The following is a 27,136-nucleotide window of genomic DNA, read 5'->3' on the forward strand; positions in this document are numbered from 1 at the left end:
GAGTGAGAAAGTGGAGTCCCACAGTAGTGTTCTGGGATTAAACAAAGGAAATTACACAGCATGAGGACAGATTTGACCCGAGTAGAGCAGGCAGGGAGGTTGAAAGATAGGACAGTGGATGAGCAGAGGCAATTGTTTAAGGAGATACTCAAGTCCTCACAGCTAAAATATATCCTGTTGAGGAAGAAAGTTGGTAAGAGGGGTAAAACACATACATGGCTAAACAAGGAGGCCAAGGACAATATAAAGACCAAACCTAATGTCTGCCATATTGCGAAGGCCAGTGGCAAGTTGGAAGATTAGGAAACTTTCAAACATAAAGAAAGGGATACTAAAAAAGTAATAAAAAGAACTAAGGTAAATTACAAAAGAAAACGAGCACAAAATATCAAGAAGGATAGCAAAAGCTTCTATCGGTATATAAAAGGAAAGTGAGTCGCCAGGGTGGGCGTTGGTTCCTTGGAAGATAAAACCGGAGAGTTAATAGTGGGGAGCACTGAAATGGCAGAGATGCTAAATCAATACTTTCCCTCAGTTTTCATGATGGAGGATATTAGTACCATTCCTATAGGAATGGGCAAGTCAGAGGTAATAGAAGGGGTAGAACTTAGAACAATCAACATTGATAAGAAAAAGGTACTCAGCAAATTATTGGGATTGAGGGCAGTTAAGTCCCCTGAGCCTTATGACCAATATCCTAGGGTATTAAAAGAAGTGGCAGCAGAGATAGTGGATCCATTGGTTATAATATTCCAAAATTCCCTGGACACAGGAAAGGTTCCAATGGATTGGGAAAATGCTAATGTAACACCCTTGTTCAAAATGGGAGGGAAGCAAAATGTGGGAAATTACAGACCAATTAATTTAACATCTGTTGTTGGGAAAGTGTTAGAATCAATTATCAAGGAAGCAATATCAGGACATGTGGAAAATCAAAACGCTGTTCATCAGAGTCAACATGGTTTTATGAAAGGCAAATCATGTTTGACTGATTTGCTAGAGTTCTTTGAGGATGTAACAAGCTAGGTAGATAATGGGAATCCTGTAGATATAGTATATCTGGACTTCCATAAGATGTTTGATAAGGTGCCACACAAAAGGTTAGTTCACAAGGTTAGATCACATAGGTATTTTGTTAGCTTGGATAGGTGACTGGCTGATGGAAGGTGGATAAAGACAGAATTGGGATAAATGTTTTTCTTTTCTGAATGGCAGGAAATAACTAGTGGGGTACCACAGGTTTTGGTCCTTGGGCTCCAGCTATTAACAATTATATAAATGACTTGGCTACAGGGATAGAAGGGCCTATGTCAAATTTGTCGATGACAAACAAATTGGCAGCACAGTAAATTGCAATTTGGAAATAAAAACCTTACAAATGAACATAGGTAGGTTAGGAAAGTGGGCCAAAATGTGGCAGATGGAGTTTAACATGGGTGAGTGTAAGGTCATGCATTTTGGTCAGAAAAATGGGAAGACAACTCATTACCTAAATGGCAAGAGACTTTAGGTGCAGAGGGATCAGGGTGTTCTCATTCATAAGTCACAGAAAACCAGCATGCAAGTACAGCAAATAATGAAGAAAGCGAATGGAATGTTGGCATTTATAGCTAAAGGAAAGAAAGTATTGTTGCAACTATACAAGGCATTGTGAGGCTGCACCTGGAGTATTGTGCACAGTTTCGGCCCCCTTATTTGAGGAAAGATGTAGTGGCATTGGAGGCAGTTCAGAAAAGGTTCATTAGATTGATTCCAGAGATGAGGGTTTTGTGATATGAGGAGAGGTTGAACAGGTTACGCCTATGCTATCTGGAATTTAGAAGAATAAGGAGAGATCAAATTGAGGTACACAAGATGATGAAAGCTATGGATAAAGTAGATGTGGTGCGGATGCTTCCACTGGTGGGGCATTCTAGGACAACAGGTCACAGTCTTAGGATAAGGAGGAGCAAATTTAAAATAGAGCTGAGGAGAAACTACTCCTCCCAAAGGGTTGTGAATCTGTGGAATTTGCTATCCCAAAGTGCAGTGGATGCTGGGACAGTGAATAAATTTAGGGAGGAGTTAGACAGATGTTTAATTGGTAATGGGTTGAAGTTATGGGGATAAGGCAGGAAAATGGGAATGTGAAGCATATCAGCCATGATCGAATGGCAGAATGGACTTGATGGGCCGAATGGCTAATTCTGCTCCTACATCTTATGAAGTAACGATTTTTGTAGATACCGTAATCTTTGGGCATCACGGCTCAGTTTTGAAACTTTTCTGATCGTCAAACAATAATGATCAAGCAGATCAGATACTGACAATCGAATGTTGGAAGAAAATTCTTTAGGTCCTATGTTGTAACTAGCACTGAGGGACTTGATCTCACCTTGATGAAAAGAAATGAAGAATTAAAGGTAAGTTACAGCAAACCCTAACTTATGATGGCTGTAAGTTATATTTTAGTGAATCAGTACATTAGTACAAGGAACCAAGAGTCAGTACTGGAACTTTGTTTTTCCTGATTTATATTGATGATATAGGTCTTGGTGTACAGGGGACAACTTCAGAGGTTACAGAAGGTATGAAACTTGAAAGTATTGTAAACTGTGAGGAGGACAGTTTAGAACTTCAAGAGGACATAGTGGAGTAGGCAGATAGATGGCAGATGGAGTTCAATGCAGATAAGTGTGAGGTGATGCATTTTGGTAGGAAGAACAACAAAAAATAAGGGGTACAATTCATAAAGGGGTGCAGGAGCAGAGGGATCCGGGTGTATTTATGTATAGCTCAGTGAAGGTGGCAGGACAGGTGGAGAATGCAGTTAAGCAGTTAGTAAAACATACAGTATGCTAGACTTTATTAACAGAGGGAATGGAATAAAAGAGCATGGAGGCATGCTGAATGCATACAAGGCATTGGTTAGACTTCAGCTGGAATATATGTAAAGTTCTGGGTACTACACCATAGGAAAGATGTGAACACATTGGAAAAGTGCTTAAGAAGTTACAAGAATGGTTCTGGAGAAAAGAAATTTCAGGTTATGAGGGTAGATTAGAGAGTTTGGGAATAATACCCTTTGAGAGAAGAAGGCTCAGAGGAGATTTGATAGAGATGTTCAAAATCATGAGGGGGCTGGATAGTGTAGATACAGAGAAACTATCGCCTAAAGGGGTCAGGATGAGGGGGCACAGTGATTCGCAAAAGAAATGCCATGTGTGAAAACACTTTTTCACACAGTGAGTGGTTCAGGTTTGGAGTGTACTATCTGGAAGTGTGGTGGAGGCGGCTTCAGTTGAGGCATTCAAGAGGACATTAGATGATTGTTTGGATAGAAACAATATGCAGCGGTGCAGGGGAACGACATTAAGTCATGATGCTCGTGTGCAGAGCCAGTGCATACATGATGGGTCAAATGGCCACCTGCTGCACTACAATAATTCTGTGAAATATTATAAAAAACTGGAGAAACTTAAAACAGTGGAGATTCCAAGAACTTTAGTGGCCCATTACACATAATAAAAGTATAGTATTCAGGGACAGAAAAAAAATCAGGAACGTTCATGGAATGTTAACCTTTATAACTAGGAGGTTAGAATGTAAAGGAGGAAAAAGTCCTTGTTGAACCACATCTGTGGCAGTGTACAATTTTGGGTGCATACTGAGAAATGATATATCGTCTTTGGCAGGAGGACAGCACAGATTCGCCAGAATGTTCCCTTTGCAGAGATCTTTCCTCTATAGCCTCCGCACTCAGTCTTGTACTGCCTGCTTCTACTTCCTTCCCCAAATCCACAAACCTGTACACCCACTGTTTAAGCTTGTTCCTGCCCCACTAAATGTAATTCTTCCTATCTGGTCTTTTTTTCTCCCTTTGTCCAATCTCTCCCCACCCCCGTACATGATTCTTCTGACATCTTGCATTATTTTAATGATTTCCAGTTTCCTGGCCCTTACTGTCTCTTTTTCACTCTGAGTATCCAATTCCTTGATGCCTCCAGTCCCCACCAGGATTCTCTGAGGGCTGTCTGCTTTTTCCTTCAGTAGATGTCTGAACAGCCCTCAACTGCCACCACCTTCTTCCACCTAGCTGAACTTGTTTTGTCATTGAGCAGTTTTCTCCTTTAACTTGTCTAACTACCTCCAGTACATTAATGAGTATATTGGAGTTGCTTTGTGCTCTCACCTAGAACTGAAAAAAAATCATCAGTTTTGCTTACGTTTCCAACATGCTGCATCTCTGACACTTCCCTTCGTTGACTTTGCCTCCATTTCTGGGGATAGATTGTCTACCAATATTCATCACAAGCCTACTGACCCCACACAGCTACATCTCCTCACACCTTGATTTCTGTAAGGACTCCATTCCATTCTCCTAATTTCTCCATCTCTGTCACATTTGTCCTGATGATTCTATCTTCCCCAGTGGCACTTGTGACATGTCTTCCTTTTTCCGCAATCAACAATTCCCCCTTCCCCCTTGCACAGTGATTGACGGGGCCCTAACTGTGTCCATTCCCCTACCAGCCCTTCTGCCCTCATCCCTTCCCTCCCTCCAAGAACAATGGTAGCAATTCCCTTGTCCTCACTTTCCGCCTCGCTGGTCTCTGTATCGGTGATCATTCCCTGCTATTACAGCCAACTCCAAGCACATCGTCCTCTTCCTGTCAGCATTCCAAAGCAATTGTTTCCCGTGTGGCACACGGGTTCACTTTTCAATCACCCTCATCATCTCATTGTCCTCCTATGACACCTTCCCATGCAATTGCAGGGAGTATAGTATATGCTCCTCCCTCTTTAATGCCCAAGGCTTCAATGTTTAATGCTTCAAACACTCCTTCCAGGTGAAGTAATGATTTACTCGTACTTCTTACAATTTAATCCACTGTATTTACTGCTCCCATTGCAGTCCGTTCTACATTGAGGAGACCAAAAGCGGACTGGGTGACCGCTTTGCTCAGTCCGTAAGCATGATCCTGACTTTCTGATCACTTGCCATTTGAATTCACCATTGTGCTGTCAGGCTCACATTTCTGTCCTTGGTCTCCGAAAATATTCCAGTGAAGCCCAATACAAGATGGAAAATAACAACTCATCTTCTAATTAAGCACTCTACAGTTGTCTGGCCTCTACAGCAAGTTCAACAATGACCTCTGTCCTCTGTTTTGAATTACCCCCAAGTGTTTCTTGTTCTCATGTTTTTGCTTTCAGACAGCACTGACCTTCATTCTGCAAGTAACACTTACCCTGATCAATGCTTCGTATCTTTTGAGTGTCTTTAAGACAGAGATAGATAGGTTCTTGATTAATAAGGGCATCGGGGTTATGGGGAAAAGGCAGGAGAAAGATATTACCAATGATTGAATGATGGAGCAGACTCGATGGGCCGAATGGCCTAATTTTGCTCCTATGTCTTATGGTCTTATGGCCTTTAATATTATCATTGCCACTCCCTTTATCTTTTATTCCATGTTCACCTTTGTCATTTAATCTTTCCTGCCCTCTAACCTATCCCTGACCTCATATGCTCCAACTGCATAAAACCTGTCACATTCCAACCTCTCTTCAGTTTTGAAGAAGAGTCATATTGGACTCGCAACGTTAACTCTGTTTTTCTCTCGACAGGTGCTGCCAGTCAGGGTTAGATTATCTAGCGATATTACATAAACAATGCTTATATTTCCGGGAATGTAGAAAGTTAATGAGTGAATTGATCAAAGTTTTATACAGGCTTTAGAAAGGGGTTGATTGGATAGCTACAGAAACTGTTTTTTTGCTGTTGAGAGAGTTTCAGATGAGTAGACATTACATTAGAATCTAGGCAATGCGGTATAGAACTTGGAAACATTTCTTCGTTGTGGATGGTGAAAGAAGATTGGAACTCTTCCTCCCACAAAAAAGAAGTGGTAAATACTAGCTCAGTTTTAAAACTGAGATTTAGATTTGAGCTTGGCAAGGGTACAAACATCTGGTGCAAAGGCAGGTGGGTCAAGTTAAGATATAGTCAACCATGATCTTGTTCAGCAGCGGAACAGACTCGAGAAGCTGAATGACCTATGTTTGAGGGAAGTTCTGATAAAAAGCGCTGCAGTTGTTACAAAAGTTGAATAGTAATTATTGCACAGGTTTGGGACGGAGGGTGGGATTTTACAGCCTCCCTAGTCCAGAAACCGTAAAATCTTGTCCAAGGGCTACAGACCTTCCCATACACCACCCCTCGCCTGCTCCGATTTCCTGGTGGGTAGAGTGGTAACATTTCAGCCATAATGGTTAATATTAATGGTGGGAGAGGCAAGAATTAAATTATGATATTTATCTGATACCACGGGGCTTGTGAAAATAAGGTATAGCAAGTTGCAAACCACAGCTAATGGCTTAGAAGAATTAGTTGCTTACTCTTGCTCCAAGTTTAAGGGCCGATCTGCTTGCAAGTCTCCATAATCACTTTCCTCTTGATTATTAAAATCCACCCATGTCATTTTCTAGTGAATGTGAAACATTCCATAAAAATTCAGTAGCTTGAAGAAGGATCCTACATCAAACTTCCCTCCATGATTCAACTTCCTGTTCTCAGCCAAAGTCTCCAACCTATTAACTGCTCTTGAAAAATTTCTCTGCTCCATCAACCTACATTCCTTAAACGAGAGACTGCAACCAAAATAGGATTCCTTTAGTCAGCCATATTACCAATGAATAGCCAGGAAGGTCGAGCATTCTTAAGGATTTCAGTGATATATGAAAGGTGTGCTTTAGATTGGGACATTTAACAAGCAGATGCTGCATGCAAACCTACTGTCAAAGATTCATCTTCCAGTAATTTGTGAAGATTAACACAATCATTAAAGTAACTAGAATTTCATACTTATCGAAAGAAATCTCTTTTTGTGGACAAGTGTTTTGCAGACCATTCTTTGGTTGAGGAGGGAGAAGAGGTCAGTTTTTATGATGACATATGATTTAAGTGGAATGTCCGTGCCTGTCAGCATAATTGACATTTCTGTTCAAGTGCTTGTCAAGAACTGAAAAAAATAGTTTCAAGGCAGAAGTATTTTGAAAAAAAAATGAAATTAACTACATCCAATTTCCGAGCTTTGCTGACCACTGGAGAGGGAAAATCATAATGCTGGCTTGTTAATGTAAGTTGTAATAGAATTTGAGTATTCTGGGGAGAGTAAACTAGAACCAGAATTACCATCAACAATCCTATCAGTTCTCGGTCAGTACTAAGTCAGTGGTGGAAATTGAATTGATTAGTTTGGTACCTCTGCAAAAGTCAGAATGTATTCATATATTCTATGCTTTGTAATTCTATGTGAATATGTAGGTATCTACATTGGGTTCTTAACAAAGGACTTATTCTGACTTCACTTCTGCTGGAGAGATTTTACAAGACCAGGTCAATGAGGATTAAGTAATCCACTGCATTTTCTCTGGTGTGTGAAACAGATCTGATGCATTGAAAACACAGCAGTGTCTACAGTTGCAATTACTGGACCAACCTGACGGCGAGCTTGTATCAACTGACTTCAAGGTGTTCTGAAATGGCCACTTGTAAACAGTCTTGAGTACACAACAAAAGGATGTTGACTGTATGGACAGTCCTTTGAGATTGACCTCCCAGATCCTTGAAGCTGTATTATTGCTAGTGTGCAAATGGGCAAAAGTGAAAATCGGTGCATGTAATTGTTCTTTTGCTGTGCAAAACAATGAAATGATGTGGAGATGCCGCCATTGGACTGGGGTGGGCACAGTAAGAAGTCTCTCAATATCAGCTTAAAGCTCAACAGGTTTATTCGGAATCACGAGCTTTTGGAGCGCTGCTCCTACATTCTACATAACAATGACTTAAGTTTGCACTTAAGTTATGCCATTTTCAGTTGCAGCCAAGATGATTGAACATAAGGATGAATGCTGGCACTGGTGCTTTGCCATGATGAATGTTGTGAGAAATTACACAGTGAATGCTGGCAACCTATTCTGCCAGAGGTAATCATCGAGACCAGAGTTCCAGTTGTTGTAAAATTCTCCCGCCTGTGGCAGCTTCCTCCTTTGGCCGAAGTAACCAACAGTTATCAAGTTTTCTCAGAAAATATACCCTTTATTTTCATACATCCAGACCCAAGGAAAATCTCCCCTCTTGCTTCAGCTGCCCTGTCAAATTCAATTCACTCTGCAAAGATGGGAAGTGACTCAAAAAATGGAACCTCATTAAGGTCTGTAACATGGTAAATAATATAGCTGAAGCAAATCTGGAATACCACTTTAACGTAAGTTGGGGTTTCATCCTTATGTTGAAATAAATAGTAATGATAGGATTTAATGAGAATTAAATCAGAAGAACTATTTGGGGTATTAAATAAAATAGCTAAATAGTAAAATGGGAGATTAGATAATAAAAAAACTGAGCTGTAAAGGACCAGAAGGTGTTCTTTACCCTCGTTTTTCACTTTCATAACAGTCTTAAAAGTTATTTGTCTTCTGTCCGAAAAATGTATTCTATCCTTCAGATGCTAATGATGTATTTTTGTCAAAGCACGATCGGAATGCTCTTTTCAGGTATGATTAACATGCTGGTCATTGAAATGAGATGAAAATAATATACTGGCAATTGTAGTGCTCCAGTGCATAACAATCTCTGTAGGTTGCTCAGTGCTACCGGAGGGAACATTCTGCACTCCAGCCTGTTTACAGTGAGAGAGAAGATGAATTAATTTGCATTGTTATAATTGTTGTGCTGATCCCTTTCGTTTTGAATTTATTGAGCTGCTGCAGGAGGTTTGATGGAATAATCTAGTGTAGCCCTGAGTGCCAAAATGGATATATTTTACATGTCCCCCTGCTGGGTGTGTTTTTGTCAGGCGGGGTATGCAAAATAGAGCCGATACAGACCCTATCACCGTCCTGCCCCGGCCTGAGCTCACTCCCATTACACAGTAGATGGGTAGGTGCTGAAATCAGTAGCCTATCTGTCACAATTTAAGTAAATAACCAAGGGTCAGTTAGACTTGTTAAACAAGCCAATTGACTCCAATCATGGGCGGGATTCTCCAGACGTGCTTGCCTCAAAACCAGGGAAGCCTGCCCGAGGTCAATGGACTTTTGCACGGTCCACCCCCCCCACTTGCTACAATACCTGTGGCGGGCAGGGTGGGAGAATTCCACCATCTTGCTCACACCAATATGGCAAGTCAGGAAATGGGAAGGTTCTTTTTTAAAACAAAGGCAGGAAGGTAAGGCAATACAGTCCTCGGGGTGTCTTGTGGGGGAAGACCCTCTAAGATAGTATTTGGATTGTGGGGGCAGATTCTCTATGATAGTGCCCCTTTTTCCTCCTCCTTGCCTGCTCGCCAAAGCCCACCTCCCCCGCACCCGCTTCCTAAACTGCCTAAACCTTCTCCACCCAGCAGTACAGGTTTATCTGGCTCCAGGATCTATTGTGCCTCTTTCTTTGGCCTTTTCTACAGTCCTGGTAATGCCTTCTTGGCACTACCAGGACTGTTGGAGCTGTTGGCCAATCAGATTGCCTAGCAGCTTCCGAGGATGGGACTTCCTCCCCAGCGAGGGGCAAAAGTCCCCCTGGGAGGCTATTTTGTTTGCCTGAGGAATTTTATGGTTGCAGGTTGGGCTGGCACGGAGCAAAACTCTGCTTTGGGGGGGTGGGGGTGGTGGTAGTGGTCTTTAATCCCCCCCCTCCACCCCATTCACCCCCACTCCCCCACCCTCCTCCCCCACACCCATTATTGTCCATGACATGCAATCCACAGTGTCTCACTGGCAAACTGAACTGGCAGTGTGCTATTATGTTCACTTGGGCTCTGTAATATGTCTCCTTACGCTGCTGTACTGTGTCGATATAAATTACTGAATTTTGGCATATTCAAATCAATACAGTACTGTTACCATTTAAAATAATGGAAACATCAATACTTGTATATTTGAATGTAAATAAAACATAAGGTACTTCATAGGGAAAAACCGTAATAATAATTTGTCACTGCATCAAAGATGTACACAGAAGGGAATAAATAAACACATTTTCCCCCCTTTTCCCCAATTCTGCAGCAGCCAAGCTTTGGTCCTCCCCATTTGTTTTGCCTTCCAGTAATGCTTAAAATGTGTGCCATTGCCTAATTGTAGATGTGGATTGGGGATCTTTGATTGGAGCTGGGAAACCATTTTGTTGCTGACATACATCTTTCAGAAATAAGTTTTGATTTTGCGCTCACATTTCCCTCAGTGTAAATGCCAATGGGTGCCTAAGCTTTGAGTCACAAAGAAAGCTATGGGACGCCGATCAAGCCCCCTCTTTAGATATTCCAGTTTAATGGTTTCTATTATCTGTTATTTAAGAATGGAGCACAGATTGTGCCATACTGTTGAAATGAAGGGGAGGTCTGTTACATAGGGACCGCAATCTGCATACGGTCTCTGTTTCTTGATTTAGTGAGAGGGGAGAAATGTCTTTGGTTTATTGAAACAAAGGTAACATTTTTGTCAATGGATTTATAATTAAACATTTTCATTTGTATCCCTTCAATTTTTCAGCTTACCATATCATATACATGTGATAGTATCCAATGTATAAAAATTGCTAATTGTTCTGTAACTATCATGCAAAAGAGAATGGTAAACAGATTTCAAGAAGCTGATGTGTCCTTAAAAGCAAAACCCTTAAGCATTTTGATTCTTAACACAGCAATCAAATCAGATAAGGTGAAGATGGGGGAAGAAAATCATTTTATAATCCTCTTGCAAAGACCAGTCCCCTCCTGTTAATTGGTGTTTTGAAAGGACTTACAACTCCAATACCCCTCCAATGGTTCATGTCTTTCTGTGCAGGTTTTTAATTGACATGGAGAGCAAGCATACCTCACCTATTTGGATTGTATTTCTAAACCACAAGATGAATCTAAATAGGGTTTGAATTAGAGAATTCCAATTTCAGAGCTAGCTAAAGTAAATAGTATGCATTTTTTTGTTGTATATTAGCACAGTGTCGGAGAATCTGCTGTTATTTATGATATAATTAACTTCATTATCAAGCAGACTTTGTGACCAACCAAGACAAAGGCAGTGTATTTTATTCATTTGCTCATATTTTTCTGAATTAGTAAGTTAATGGTTGAAACACTGCTGGAAGGTACGACTTATTCATTTTCACCCAACAATATAACAGTACAATGCTGTAGGTCTACTCTGAGGTGAATCAATGCTTTGCAGAAGGCTGCCTTATTAATACTCTATTAGAATGCCCCCTCCAAATAGCCCCCTTCATCTTGCAGCGGGGAATCTTCTCTTTTGTATAGACTCAGTTTCAAGACTAGACTTTGTGCTAAAGAGCAGAATTAAATGCTCATGATGAAAATGGCAAGCCTTCAGGAAGGAAACAGCTTCTGAAGAGCTAAAATCAGTAGCTCCATTTGTAATCGCTTCCATTTATACAAAAGAAATGAAAGGACAAGTGAGAGGATGGGGGTAAGAAAGGATAAGGCCATGAAAACATAGCAAAATGATGCATATCTTTGAATACAGTATGTTCAAGGCAACGCCACACAGCTTATGGAAAATCTTGTAGGAGCAAGTCAGATGTTACAGAAGCAATTTGTTCATGCACAGTGGTGTCTGGAATACGCTGCCAGAGGTAGAAGTAGAGGCGGGTACAGTTTTGTCTTTTAAAAAGCATTTAGACAGTTACATGGGTGAGATGGGTATAGAGGGATATGGGCCAAAAGCGACCAATTGGGATTAGTTTAATGGTAAAAACTGGGCGGCACGGCCAAATTGGGCCGAAGGGCCTTTTTCCATGTTGTAAACCTTTCTGACTCTAAATTGTTCTTTCCATTTTTCACATGATAAAGTCAAGAATATATATAAAATCATCATGTTGTTCAAAAAACACTTTGTTAATCCTATTCCACTGATAGCTTACAGATCAATTTTGGTATTAAAATCTAGATTCTAGTTTTCTGTGATCATCCAAAATTGCTTATCCTTTTGTGGAGAACATGGAGGTGTCATTTATGCAGCTGCTTTGATAGCAAATCTGATCAAAATTTGGGCTGTCATATATCCTTGGTTTTAGACACTTGAAACATTAACAAAGGATCAGCCATTTCAGACTGAGATATGAAATTTCTGCACTCAAAGGGTTGTGGATCTTTGGAATTCTAGGTATTCAGTTGTGTATATTTTTTAAATGGAGTTTGATGGATTTTTGAATACACATGGAATCCAGGGTTATGGGATAGGGTGGAGGTATTCTTACTGAATGCTGGAGTAACTTCAAATGAATGAATTTCCTACTTCTGACCCTGTTCCCAACATCATTTGTGTTAAGAATTTTCCAAACGTTTTATAAAGACAAAGGATTGCTATAAATAGATCAGTACTTCTGGTATGTAGATAAACATTTTACTACTCAGAACAAAAGAAAGCTGTAAATTCAACTACTGAGGGATTTACAGTAATCCCTTAAGCAATTTGTGTAGTTTGTTGTCTCGAAGGAGATGAAAAGCTGCATTTGAGAGATTTACTGTTTAATACAAAGCGTTGACATGATGGTCATATCTTTGATCACTACAATAGACCAAGGTCATTTGCAGCTTTAAACTCTCCATTTCTTCCTTACTGCACTGAATCAAGTCTCATTGCACCTACTGCCCCAACATATTCTTATCCAGACCTCAAAGCTGTGGATTTATTCTGTCATTGTTGATGGGTCAAAGCCCTGCAACTCCTTCTTGAACAACATTGTGAAGGCTTCACCACCATAGGGACTGCCGTGAAAACAACACAGTCACTCCTTGGGTTGGATAGTAAATGCTAGCCTTGCCAGTAAACCCACATCTTGGAAATGAATATAACAGAAATATCTTTACTTCGATCGGTCCTCCTTTAAAAATTGCAGGTCGGTATCACATAACTACCAGTTTGTGCCTTATCCCTTCTAAACTACTCTCTCCAATCTTGATATCCTGCATGATGTGCCTTATCACCTGAATTTCTCAATGAAGCAAAATTAATCTGGCTAAAATGTGAACAATTAAGCAGAGTCTTCAGTTTGGGGTTAGGAATCTAATGTCCAGATTGTTTACAGGCCCCAACCCCAGGACATGTCACTGACACACTGATTTTTGAGTTGCAAAGACCCCATTGGACTGGAGGTGAGTTTGGTGCCTAATTATCTCATTCATAGCTACTTAATCCCCTTCACTCAAGTGATGGCAATTCTTTAGGCCGCCGCATGAACACCTCTGTTTGGCTAGCCTTTCTTTTTCAACATTTTAAACCAGCGACAATGATAAATAATGGCTGTCTGCTGTACTGTGTGTGCCAACATGCCAAGGAGTGTTTGTCACTCTTCCTGTTATCTTCTGAAAGTTTCATTTGTCCCTGTGCAGCCCATTGACAAGCCCTGCAATGACAGCAAATTGTTTCCAGCCACCCACTTGCATTTGAAAATTCCTGTGCCTCACTGAGACCTCCGAAGACTGACACACCAATCGAGAGAGCTGTTTTCAAAGGACCCACATCCCCAACCCCACTCCATGCCCAGCTGAAAATCTGGCCCAAAGGATCTTGAGGAAAATGTTTATTGAAACTCCTGTTTCATTGGAAGCAACAAACTGAAGTTTATGATGAATTTCTAGAGACTTTTTAAAAAGAATGGAATCACTTGCTTAAATTTTTACTGTAACAGACCAGCTACAATTCAAGCTTTACCAGGTGAAAGATATTTTCAACAAAGAAACTTCCACATTTTAGTTGGGGTAGCACAGTGGTTAGCACTGCTGCCTCACAGTGCCTGGGACCAGGGTTTGATTCCCAGCTTGGATCATTGTTTGTGTGGAGTTTGCACGTTCTCCCCGTGTCTATGTGGATTTCCTCTGGGCGCTCCGGTTTCCTCTCACAGTCCAAAAGTGTTGGTTAGGTGCATTGGCCGTGCTAAGTTTTCCCTTAGTGTTCCCGAACAGACATTGGAGAGTGGCAACTTGAGGATTTTCACAGTAACTTCATTGCAGTGTTAATGTAAGCCTACTTGTGACTAATAAATAAACGTTAACTTTGTAGCCGATCCAACAAAGATATTCCCCACTTAGTTTCAAGTATTCACATTGCTTCCTGCATATGTGGTGCTTTGTGCGATCTCAGTCTTTCCAACTTAGGCCCCAGTATGTAAGATTTCCTCTTTCCCACTGAATTATTCTGGCCCTTCACCATTCCATATTCCATTCAAAATCCCTAGACCCGATTACCAATGCCAAAGCACACACCTATGACCCCTCTCTCACTCGAGTCACAACAGTCCTAATGACACATAATTCCCCGAAACTCACATTGCCGGTCCCTTTAAATCATCTGGTGGGCGTTGGCAATACTGAATCAGCAGCAATGAGTCCGATCCCTGTTCCCTAGCTCTTCCTGTATTCAGCTACTTGCTCTTCCAAACTGTATAAAATACATAGTAACACACTCTCTGCTCAATACCAGGATTTGTTTGAAGATTGCCAAAAAGAAAAGTGTCCCATTGCTTCTTTCCGTTTTGCACAAATTTTTGGTCTGTTCTGAACTGCCAGACAGGTAACACAGGCTGACCCAATCGCACTTCGTTAGCTTTCTGTTTACCCTTTGCCTCTTACCTGTTTATCCATGTGGAAAACTCAGGTCACTTGGCCACAACTTAGAAACTAATGATGTCACCATCAAAAAACAAATTAGTCCTTTTTTGTTAGAATAATCCCCAACCTATTTTGGTCATAAAAGGACAATATTCAAAAGAAAAAATGCTGGCTTTTCTCAGCAAATGGTTCACTACATTGTAGTCAACGTTTTTCTATATCATTTACTCTAATATAGTACAATGGCACCTATCAGCAGTTTGACAATGGCATTTCAAATATCCATACTCAATTTTAAGCAAATCTTAGCACAAATGCTTCAAATGAAATCTGATGGTTAAGTTTTGGAATTTAATTATAAATGTAAAACCTGCAGGTTATTTTTAGATTGTTGTAGCGCTTCATTATTTAAATGATACAACCACTATGGCACCTTTAACATAATAAAATATCCCAAGGTGCTTCACAGGATTGTTACAAGAATAAGATTTGACATCTAGCCACTTATTAGGCAAGATAACCAAAAGCGTTGTCAAAGCGTATCCTTAATTATTATTCATAGAATCATAGGATACCTACAGCACCAAAGGAGGCTATTTGGCCCATTTAGTCTGTACTGACTGTCCAACAGAATATCTTACCCAGCCATATCCCCATAGCCACGTGTATTTGCTGTGCTAATTCCCCTAATGTACATATCTCTAGACACTAAGGGGCAATTTATCATTGGCAATCTATCTAATCTGCACATCTTTGGACTGTGGGTGGAAACTGGAGCATCCGGAGCAAACCCACACAGACACTGGGAGAAAGTGCAAACTCCAAACTGACAGTCACCCACAGACAGGCGAGAATTGAACCTGAGTCCTTGGCCCTGTGAGGCATCAATGCGAACCACTGTGCCACCGTGCTGCCTCTCTTCTCAAAATGTTTCAGTAAAATGGTGAGCAAGAATTGTAACAGTTCTCCTTCTTTCAATTAAAGATGGATTCAAGTTCAGTGGGGAAAGAAAAATGTACATTTTAGTATATTTTCAAAGAGATGATTGGGCAGACATTTTCAATAACAGATAGAAGTGGCTCTGGTTATCTTTTTTGCTTCGTTAAGCGGTTGTGACACAATTTAATATTTTTATCTTCCCTGCCTCATACTGGGATACAATTCCACAGTGTCTTGATATCTTTGTTAAGTCATTCAAGGAATGTGGGTATCGCTGTCTGGGCCAGCATTTATAGCCTATCTTTAATTGTCTTGAACTGAAAGGTCGTTTCAGAGGGTGTTTAAGAGTCAACCACATTCTTGTGGATCTGGAGTCACATGTAGACCAGACCAGATAAAGATGGCAGATTTCCTTCCCTAAAAGGACATGAGCAAACCAGATGGGTTTTTACAAGATTGACAATGGCATCATTAGACTTTGTAAATCCAGATTTTTATTAAATTTAAATTTCACATCTGCTATGGTGGGATTCAAACCCGTGTTATCTGAGTACTACCCAAAGTCTCTGGATTGCTGCTCAAGTGGTAATACCACTATGCTCGCCCTTCCTAATTCAAATGCGTATGTGCAAGGTTAGGTAGCAAGTGTAGGTGGACTATTCATCAGTGTGGAACCCAACTGTGTGTTCCTTCACATCCATACAGGCAATTTCTAACAGAGGGACTGGATAGTGATCAGTGCACCTAACTGATTTTTCTTTCATCTATGGAGCACGTGAACATAAATAACAATTATAGGGTATTATCAGAGAGACCATTTCACATCAGTATCTTCAGATTTGCTTGTATATTGTACATTGTATACTTTGTTCTAGCTCTCCATTCCAATACAAATCAACTATTTAATGAATCTATAAAAACTTTAAAGACCTGAATTATGTCTTTCTTCAATCAATTGAGACTTTTAGCTTTAAAAATGCTAAATGTGAAGTGAAATTATAGAAGAACATAAAATTATTTAAATAGCATACAAAGGGTAAATTTGGAATGCCACTTCTTGGTAAACCATTACAATAAGCTAAGGAATGATAGTACCTATTGAGTCTACCTGCTGGTGAATAAGAGGAACACACAAGTTAATTCATCAACCGTTGTTGGTTGATTGCATCTTCTTGTCCTCGAACAGCAAAGTGCCTCCTTCCCAGCTCATATGTGCACTGATCCAGTGTGCCAGGAAATTCTCCTGTAAATATATGCAACAAAATTGGAAGTAACTTTACAAGAGCATGCTTAGTTTCATAATCCTTACAGTTCAGAAGGAGGCCATTCAGCCCATCAGTATGCACTGTCAACAATCCCACCCAGGCCCTATCCCTGTTACCCCACATATTTACTCTGCCAATCCCCTGACACGGAGGGGCAATTTACCATGGCCAATTAATCTAACCTGCATATCTTTCTTCTATCTCTAATCAAAAAACAGAGTCTTCAGTGCCCATTCACCTAGATTATCAAAGATATAATACAATGTTAATATTTGTTTAAAATCTATTTGACCTGAAAATGATTAAGTTGTGGTGTCTGTCTAAAAGAACAGGGAACCATTTGGGTTGTAAAGCTGTAATATGTACAATTGACTCTAGTGCTGAGTGGACAGACAAACAAATATTATTTTAATTATTGTTGGTAAAGCCAATCATTTGTCATTCTTTCTAATCGTACAGTGAAATAATTTCATAAGTTGCTGACAATGAGGATCCTCGGTTTGCTTTTGGACTTCAATGCACATAGGAGTGTCCATCTTATTTTGGGTTTTAGCCAATCCATTGGAGTTTTACTAGCACAAGGTGGAAAGATAATCACCTCATACTACTTTGTTGTCTTTTTTCTTCATTTATTCTGTCGTGGGATGTGGATATCACTGGCAAGGCTGGCATTTGCTGCCCATCCGCATCTTCTCCCAAGATGGTGCCGGAGCAATGAGACTTCTTGCAAGCTGTGCCCAGCATTCCTTCTAATTCTATCTTCTGCACTCATTCTGTGCTTCTAAAACTTCATTCCCTCTACACCCTAGCTGTGGCTGTAACACTACATTCTGCAGTCTCTCGTTTCCTTCTTAATGAATGGTATGTTTTGGCTGTATAGTGCATAAGAAACAATACTTTTCACTGTATGTTAATACATGTGACAATAATAAATCAAATCAATCTTAATTTGGCTTGAATTGAGGGGCTTGTCAGGTTATTTCAGCAGACCGTTAAGAGTCAACCATACTGCTGTGTGACTGGAGTCACATGTAGACCAGACCAAATAAGAATGGCAGATTTTCTACCATAAAGGGCATGAATGAACAGATGGGTTTTGCAACAATTGATTGTTTTATGGTCACTATTACTGAGACCAATTTTTAATTCCAGATTTCTTTTTAATTAATTCCATCAGCTGCCACAGTGGGATTTAATCCCATTGTCTGGGTCCCAATCCAGTGACATTACCACTACGCCACCGTCTGTTTCCAGTATTCCTACACAACCGCCCTTTTCCAGGTGCAAGTTTAAAAGTATTAGAGTTTATACTTCTTTTCTAGAGTAGTTCAACACCTCCTCCGGTTCAAGTTCAACTTCTAGATTTTGGATATTCTAATCCTTGAGGTCAGCTACAATTATTGATGTTTCCACAGTTGACACCAATATCCTTATGAGCCTATAGTATAACATTTGAAAGTGCCAACTTTTTAAACTTCTTGTTTGTCTTTTCCTATTGACTTTATGGGCAGGGTTTTCTGGCCATGCTCACCCCAAGACCGGAAGATCCTGCCTGACGTCAACGGACCATTGCATGGTCCATATCCCACCTGCTATGATTCACAGGGCAGGCAGTATGAGAAAATTCTGCCCTAAAAAAGAAAAGTCTGAATTGTCAATACTGGTGACATTGGCTTGAGGAAATAAAAAGCCCAACAATGTGATGTCACATTGATAGCAAAAGGTTTTTAAAGTTAAAGTTTATTTATTAGTCACAAGTAAGGCTTACATTAACGCTGCAATGAAGTTACTGTGAAATTTCCCTAGTTGTCACAGTCTGGCACTTCTTTGGGCCAATGCACCTAACCAGCACGTCTTTGAGAATGTGGGAGGAAACCAGAGGAAGCCCATGCAGATACAGGGAGAACATACAAACTCCACACAGACAGTGACCCAAGCCGGGAATCAAACCCAGGTTCCTGGCGCTGTGAAGTAGCAGTGCTAACCATTGTGCCCAAAGGTCTTTAACTATTTGATTGTAGTAAATGAACTGGTTTTGTTCATTCAGTTCACATGTTGAGTTTAGCTCTGTTTACAATCTTTATTTTTTATGCCATCAGCAATTATTCTATAAATAATACTGCCATGAGTTAAATAATCTAGAAGAATTTGGGGGAAGATGTAATCTCAACCAGAATCGAAAAGAAAAATATGCAGATGCTGCAAATAAAAAGAGAAATTGCTGGAAGTACTTGGCGGTGTTTGTTCCAATGATGCAACCTTCCCCACCAATGGTTTTAAAATACCTTATTTTTCCTTGAACCGTTGATATCCACTCCCACTGTGAGTGATCGGACTCTCTTTCTGCTCTCAACCCTTTCCCTCCCTCCTAGAACTACAGTTGGATTCTCCTTGCTCTTTCCTCTTCATATTCAACAGATCATTTTCCATTGCCTCACTGTGGTGCTAACACCAAATGCATCCTCCTCTCCTTTGCTATTCTGAACAGACCCCCCCCTCTGTGATACCCTGGTCAGCTCCCCAACACCACTTTCCACAGAACTTCAGCCATACACATGCAGGAAGAAAGAACACCTGGTCTTCTGTCTTCTCTCCTTATTACTCAAGGCTTCAAACACTCCTTGTAGGTGAAGCAGTAACTTGCATGCACTTCTTTCAATTTGGTTTGCTGTATTTGCTTCTGACAATCTGGTTTTCTGACATGGGGAGACCAAATGCCAATTAGGTGCTCTCTTTGTAGATTACATCTATTTAGTCTGCAAGCATGACCCTGAGCTTCTATCTCCTGTCATTTTAATTCTCTATTTGCACTCACACTGACCTCTCTGTCCTTGGTTTGTTACACTGTTCAGTGAAGCCCATCATGAGCTTGAGGAACAGCAGCGCATCTTTCGATGAGACACTTCACAAACTTCTGGACCCAACATTGAATTTACCAATTTCAGGCCTAAACCCTATCCCTCCATCTTGTTGCTTTTTTTCTCAAGTTTCGGTTTTTCTTTCATTTCCACATCTTTTGCTTCTTTTCTTGCTCCATATCCTTCCCTTTTCCTCTGTGAGACTAATCCTTCTGTCATTCAATCTTTGTCTTGCTTTCAGCCTGTTGCACACGTTCCTTTTTGTCCTTGCTGCACACATCTCTGCCTGAAAACCTGTAATATCTCTATTTGCAATTCTTATGAAAGGTCATCAACCTGAGGCATTAACTCTTATTTTATTGTCTCCAGACAGTTGCTGTCTGACCTGCTGAGTAATCTCATCCTTAGTTTTACTGTATTTTAAGGCCTGTTGATTTGGGACTGCACTTACAGCAGGAATAACATGCTGGAAGTGGAGAAGAGCTCCATGTGAATTTGTGGACATTCGTATCTGTTCTGCCCTTAATGGAGTTTTGTCTGGATGCACTGGGAAAGAGAGAGATGAACAACCACTTTTTAGCAGCTGATGCAAAATAAAATTAAAAATATCAATTTAAAAATTTTAAAGTTTATTTATTAATGTCACAAGTAGGCTTACATTAAATGAAAGCAAATTACTGCGGATGCTGGAATCTGAAACCAAAAGAGAAAATGCTGGAAAATCTCAGCAGGTCTGGCAGCATCTGTTAAGGATCTCTCCTAACAGATGCTGCCAGACCTGCTGAGATTTTCCCGCGTTTTCTTTTTAGGTTTACATCAGCAGTGCAATGAAGTTACTATGAAAATCCCCTAGTCGCCACACTCTGAGCGCCTGTTCGGAGAATTTAGCATGGCCAGTGTACCTAACCAGTATGTCTTTTGGACTGTGGAAGGAAACCGGAGCACCCGGAGAAAACCCACGCAGACACGGGGAAAATGTGCAGCCTCCGCACAGTCACCCAAGCCGCGAATTGAACCTGGGTCCCTGGCGCTGTGTTCCCACCTCCATGGTTTAGTTTAAAGGAGTAAGTTTTAAATATGAATACTTCAGTGTTTCATTAATTGATTCTATCAGTATGTCTGACATCCTTGAAGTGATATAGTCGTGCTTTACAGTGTTTCATATTAGCTCTGTCTTTTGATGAGATGGTGCTGATGCTCCTTAATTATTCAACATCCTTCCATCTGTCATTTTCTGACCAGATGATTGGCTTTTACATTTATGAGAATGGATTGAAATGTGACGTGTTTTTTTTCATTCTCTACTGCAGAGCTTGATTTTAAGCAGGGCCTAAGAACTAATTACTCTCAGCTCAGAAGTGTTGAGGTATTGCCTCTTAAAACCAGACTTCTGAAAGGCTATATTTTCCTTGCAGTTAAATTGTCCTGCAAATCTCCTTTAAAGCCTCATTCACTTGCTGCAGTAATTTTCAGTGCTGCTTTGTTCACAGTGCAAACTCGGAACCCGTGAGCTGGGGAACTCTGACAAACGACGAATGCAAACATTGTGATTTTTCAAGAAGGTTAAATACACAGATGTGGAGTTAATTTGTCCATTACCCTAATGGTTAAATTGGCAATAGGACAGATACAAAGCGATAAAACCTAATTTAAAATGACTAGAATTTTCACATATATCATATATCAAAACAGGGGAACATTGGATCATACATAATTCTTAGATACAAAATTACCATTGATAATTTATCTAGGAAAAGCTAAAAGCTTTTTTTTGAAATGATGACAGTCTAAAACACTTGCTTATTTGATGTGACGGTGCATTTTGCCTGATTCTTTAATGAATCAGAAGATTGCAAACTACACATTGTCTCTGCATAAGTTAAAAATGTTGAAGAATGGAATGCTTTTATGACGATGGAAAAATGAACTCTCAGGTTTTGCTTATGTTCAGAACCAGCTGTCTGAAGCCATACAGTGAGAATTATCTTTATGACTTTATTCCACTCATGGGTAAGCTGTAAACCTCCATTTTAGTACCTTCTAACAGTGACATGGTTTCAGTCAGAAATGGAATTCCAATCAAATCTGTGACACTATCACTTTGGTGTATGTCTTGTTGCTTCAACATGTTCCTGCAATTACTTTCCATTTTCCCCCATACATTCCTCTCTGTAGACTCCTCAGGATCAATAATTGGTCTCTTCCTATTACTGAAATACACGCTGCCCTTTTGCAACATTACCCAAAACCATGCTAGATTCCACACCTGCACTGATGACACCCAGTTCTATCTCACCACCATCTCAACCCCTTCACTGTGTTATCAGACTGCTTGTCGACCATCTAATCCTTGATGGGTTGTAGCTTTCTCTAGGGACAACCAAAACTACCGTCTTGTGTCGCTGCCAATAAATCTGCACCCTAACCAAGAATTTAACTCCTTGGCTGGCCACTCTGAGGGTGAACCAGAATGTTTGCAACCGTGGCCTGGTTTGCCACTGAGCTGAGTTTCTAACCCCATATCTCCTCCATCAGTGAGACAATCTACTTCCACCTGCACCAAGACATCTGGAAATGTTATTTTGTTGTGTGTGGTCTGTTCATTTAAGTACATGGGCCCTTTAAATGTTTTGCACAGTTGGTAACTTAACTGTTACTGACTTGTGCCTGGTCTGAGCAGGTGCTCGCGGTTCTGTTGATACCTTGATCACCATTTATACCAACTATCTGTCAATAGTTCTATGATCAGTGTTTTGTTCTATGTCAGTGTTTTGTTTATTAATCCCATGGGCTGTTTCTGAAAATTCCTATGTTAGTGCACTGGAACTTCGAAATGGTCTTGTTAAAGGAACATATAGAATAATGCTGCTGTCTTGAGGTACGGGCAAAGTTAATGGACAGATGTACGCATCAGCACTTATCTGAAATGTGGAGCTGCTAGTCCCCTTATTTGATTTGATTTATTATTGTCACATGTATTGGGGAAACAGTAAAAGATATTGTTTCTTGCGCGCTATATAGGCAAAGCATACTGTTCATTGCGTGCATAGGGGAGAAAGAAAAGAAAGGGAGCAAGCGTGTAGCGTGACAGTCATAGCTAGGGTGTTGAGAAGGATCATCTAAACATATGGTAGATCCATTTAAAAATAGGCTTCATTCCACCAAATGCTACTTTGATTTTTGATGCAGAGTTCTTGTGAGCGAAAACATTATGTGGTCTCTCTCTTGGACATAAACATGGATGAACTGCATTGAATATGCGGGGCTTGGCTATAAATATGCTACATTTACCTTCTCCATCTACAACCCACTATATGTCAGCCACAAATCTAATCCTCTCATATTCCTTCTGATCTGTAACTGAATATCTGATTATCTTAACCTGAACTTTTATTTTTAAAAAAGTAATGTTTTCTGATAATTTTAAGTTGCACCTGATGAAGTGTTATCATAGGGGTGCCTGTCAAATATAAAGAAAAGCTGAGATAATACTTTACAATACAAACTACTAAGAATTACTATATCAAAAGTGTTAGTTTAATACAATTCCAAACGCTAACATCGAGTTCTGACTTGCACCCTACTTAAGAAAGGATATGATGGCATTAGAAGCTAACCAGAGAAGGTTCACTCGACTGAATTGTGGGATGAAATGGTTATCTTGTGAAGAAAGCTTGACCAGGTTGGGTATGTACCCATTAAAGTATGGACTAGACAGGGTGGATGCTGAGATGATGGGTGGGATTTTCTCAACACGCTTGCTCCAAGGCTAGAAATTCCCGCCTGAGGTCAACAGACCTTTGCACAATCTGCTAAGTGTTCTGTCCCGCCTGCTACGAATCCCATGGAGGGTTGGATGGCAAAATACCGCCTTATGTTTCCCACGGTGGAGAAATCTAGAATTTGAGGGCAGAATTTAGAAATTAGGGGTCTCCCACTGAAGAATGAGATGAGTAGATTTATTTTCTCTCACAGGCCGTTTTCCCCAGAGAGCAATGAGTCATTGAATAAATTCAAGGCTGATTTGGACAGATTTGTTATTGACAAAGGAATCGAGGATAATGGGGGCCAGACAAGAAACTGGAGTTGTGATCATAATCAGGTCAGTCACAATATTTACCAAATGGCAGAGCAGCACTCAACAGCTAAATAGCCCACTTTGGCTCCTAAGTCTTCTGTCTTGCATTGAAGAAGAGTCAAATTCAACTCAAAAACACAAACTCTATTACTCTCTCTCAGTGCTGCCCAACTGCTGAGCTTTTCTAGCACTTTGGGGCAAATTTTCCTGTTCTGATCACTGTAGCGGGTGAGGGACAGACCACAGAAAGGCCTATTGGCCTTGGGCAGGACTTTTCGGTTATGGGGCAAGTGCAGCTGGAAAATCTGCCCTTTGTTTTTGTTACTAACGTTTAGTTCCTGCTTATTTCCGGGGTACTACTTTAGAGGAGGTACTGACTTCCACTTCACTGGGTTTTTAAATAAATGATGCATGGTTTGAGGAAAACTCTTCAAAGCATTCACCTCATTAATGGGTAAAATTCCAAAATCTAACTTATCTCCAAGTCTGTACTGAGCTAATTAGTTTAAAATTAGAGCAATGCCTTTGAAGCATTCCATGAAATGCATAATTAAAGTTTCCTGTGTTCCGTCATACTATTAAGCAACTAATTGAAAATCATATTGTTCCTGCATAACAAAATTATTTATGTATTTTTGTACCACTGAAAAAAGTCAAGCTTTGTGTTCTGTTTGAGACAAGAAGCCAAGGTAGAGCAAAGGAATTGTAGGTGCCCATGTTACAAATGTAGGAGTTTAAAAAAAATCAGAAGGCTAAAAGAACATTGACCTTTTTCTAATGGGGATTGAAATGGAAATGTCAGCAAGTGATTCTTCAGCTTTGGATAAAACCTTTGTCATATTCCAGTCTTTTCAATTTTTGGTGCTACATCTCAGATATGATTTAGGGAAGAGTGGACTTGGCATCTTCAACTGCTAACTACTACTCCAGAAATTCAAATTCATAGAATAGAATCATAGACCCCCTATAATGCAGAAGGTGGCTATTTGGCCTATCATGCCAGCACCAAAGACAATCCCACCCAGGCCCTAACCCCTTAACCTCACGTATTTACCCTGCTGGTCCTGTTGGCACTAAAGGGCAATTTAGCATGGCCAATCAAACTAATCCACACATCTTTGGACTGTGGGAGGAAACCAGAGCACCTGCAGACACAGGGAGAATGTGCAAACTCCAAACAGACAGTGAACCAAGGCTGGAATTGAACCCGGGTCCATGGCGGTGTGAGGCAGCGCTGCTAACCACTGTGCTGCAGTAATGCCCCTTTCAGACAAAAACCACTGAATGCAGAGGCTGGTTTGATACAGAAGGTGATTGTTGAAGCAGTCTTGGTGGCTGGAAGCAACAGGTTTGCTTCAGATCACACTGTACAGGATCAGCCTAAGTAGAGAATAATACACTGGGAGGCCTGTAAACTGTAACTTGAAAAACTATTTCTAAATACCTCTAACGTTTCATTCCTGAGCCTCTAATGTTGGGGCAATGAGTAACTTAGCTGGACCTCTATTACCATGCCTCCAGTGGTTGTTCTTCCATCTCAAGTCTCTTGACTCCTTCTTGGGAGAGGAATTGAAGGCAAAATATGCACACATCCCGCAGCAAATGCCAGGAGGCCACAAGGCCACTACACAGTTAAAACATCTCCTTGAACAAGGCCAGCAGTAGCTGAGAAAAGCAAAGTTGTCACCGAGAGGGTGAGGAGAAATGTTGTACTTGAATGCGTAGTCATTCCAGTTGGTTGTCTAAAATATTCTCAGTGGTAATTAAAAAAGCTTTTAATCCCCACAGGATGTTCGTAGGTTTATAACACATAACGGGCATACTCGTACAAGGAATGCAGAGCTTTGCAGGTGCAGTGAGTGGTTAGGAAGACGAATGACATGTTGGCCTTTATTGATCTTTAATTTTCTTAAAAGTTAATTCGCAGACTCCTGTGAATTTGTTCACTAACTTTCCTCCACGGAAAAGAAATAGTTAGGATCCTTCAAGCCAGGAATCTGATTTGTCCGGTATTAACATCAGCTGGGACCATAACCCCATACCGAGAGTACTGTCAGCATTTTCCATCTCCATATTTAAAGAAGGAAGCTATGTGGTAAAGGCTCCCTCGACCGGTCCCTTGGACGAGCTGGTTATCCTATATCAAGAGGCTGAGAAAATGGGTATATATTTTAGGAATTCAGAAAAATGAGAGGTGATCTGGCTGGAACATATCAGCGGAGGACGGGCTGAATAAAGACACTGGGCAGGATTTTCAGACCGCGCTCACCCCAAGACTGGAAACTCTCGCCCAATAGACCTTTGCATGGTCCTGTCCCGCATGATACGATTGCCGTGGCGAGCGGGCTGGGAAAAATCCGCAGAGTCAGTCATCCCCTCTCACCTGAGTTGGTAACAATTTCAATAGACATTGATAAAGTATAGAAGATTCCCCGCCACTCACGTAATGTAGAACTTTTCTACACAGTCAATTTAATTTTATCTTGCTGGTCTTTGCCTGTTTTCAGTGCCTTCTCCATTCTCACATTGAACCTAACTATTTGGTCGCAGTTATTTCCCAATTAGTCCTCAATTATTTTGTCCAGTTGTAATTTCCCGGAACCAAATTGGGTCACGCAGCTTTCATTGTTGGATCAGAAACAAACTACACTGTAAAACATTCCCCATGTGGACCAAATGTTATAGCTTGGAGTATCCGCTAGGTTGTGCTGGTAATACAGTTCTGCTGAAATCTATCAATCTGGTGCAACAGATCAGATATTTCAAGAATGAGCTACGTTCAGCTTAAGATGAGTTTCTGTGACCTTTTGAGCCAGCTTGAAAATCATCCAGCTGGAAGCTAGTCACAGACTGAATTAGTTACTGTTTTCAGTGGGCAGGAAAGGGGGTGGAGAATCCAACAAGAGTCCCAAAATGATATTTACAGCAGTAGGATTTCCCTTTGAGATAGCCCCTGCCGCCTGCCAATGAAATTATACGGTTCCTGCCAAGAAAGGGTGGGAAGCCATTACCCCGCTGACACGATGCCATGCCGGCAGCTTTACAACAGGTCTGGACAAATTGGTACCCGGAGAAGAGAACCCATCCTGGACACAAAGAAAAATAAGCACCTGGGCATGAGGATCATGTCTGGTCTGTACTCTGTCAATACCAAGAGGCAGTACTGGGAGGGAAGTGGGGGGCGCCTGTTGGGAAGGTTCAGGGTGCTGGGATTCTGAGGGAAGGAGGGGATTCTTTTTATATTTTTAATTTTTTCAGATCGCCCCGATGTGTAGAGTGCTGAGGTTGCTAGTGGGCAAACTCATTCAGTGTCCCCTCTGCCAGCTTGATGTCATGGGACCCAACTCCAGGAATCTCTCTTGACTTTCCGTCTAAAATCTTCCAGGTGCTTTC

General features: G+C 40.7%; 1 protein-coding gene across 10 annotated transcripts in view; it reads left to right on the forward strand.

Moving 5' to 3' along the window:
* The window catches only part of LOC145343840 (serine/threonine-protein kinase BRSK2), an 894,349-nt gene that overhangs the window by 240,260 nt on the left and 626,953 nt on the right, over positions 1-27,136 (forward strand). Inside the window, exon 1 of one of the 10 annotated variants that reach the window (XM_080190261.1) lies at positions 23,709-23,767. The exons of the other annotated variants lie outside the window; for them this stretch is intronic. The gene's annotated coding sequence lies outside the window, so the exon portion shown is untranslated. Of the gene's footprint in view, positions 1-23,708; positions 23,768-27,136 lie in introns of those variants that run through there. 10 annotated transcript variants of the gene reach the window in all.

This window comes from Carcharhinus amblyrhynchos, chromosome 6, assembly GCF_965287045.1.
Source record: "Carcharhinus amblyrhynchos chromosome 6, sCarAmb.v2.hapA, whole genome shotgun sequence".
Taxonomy (NCBI): Eukaryota; Metazoa; Chordata; class Chondrichthyes; order Carcharhiniformes; family Carcharhinidae; genus Carcharhinus; species Carcharhinus amblyrhynchos.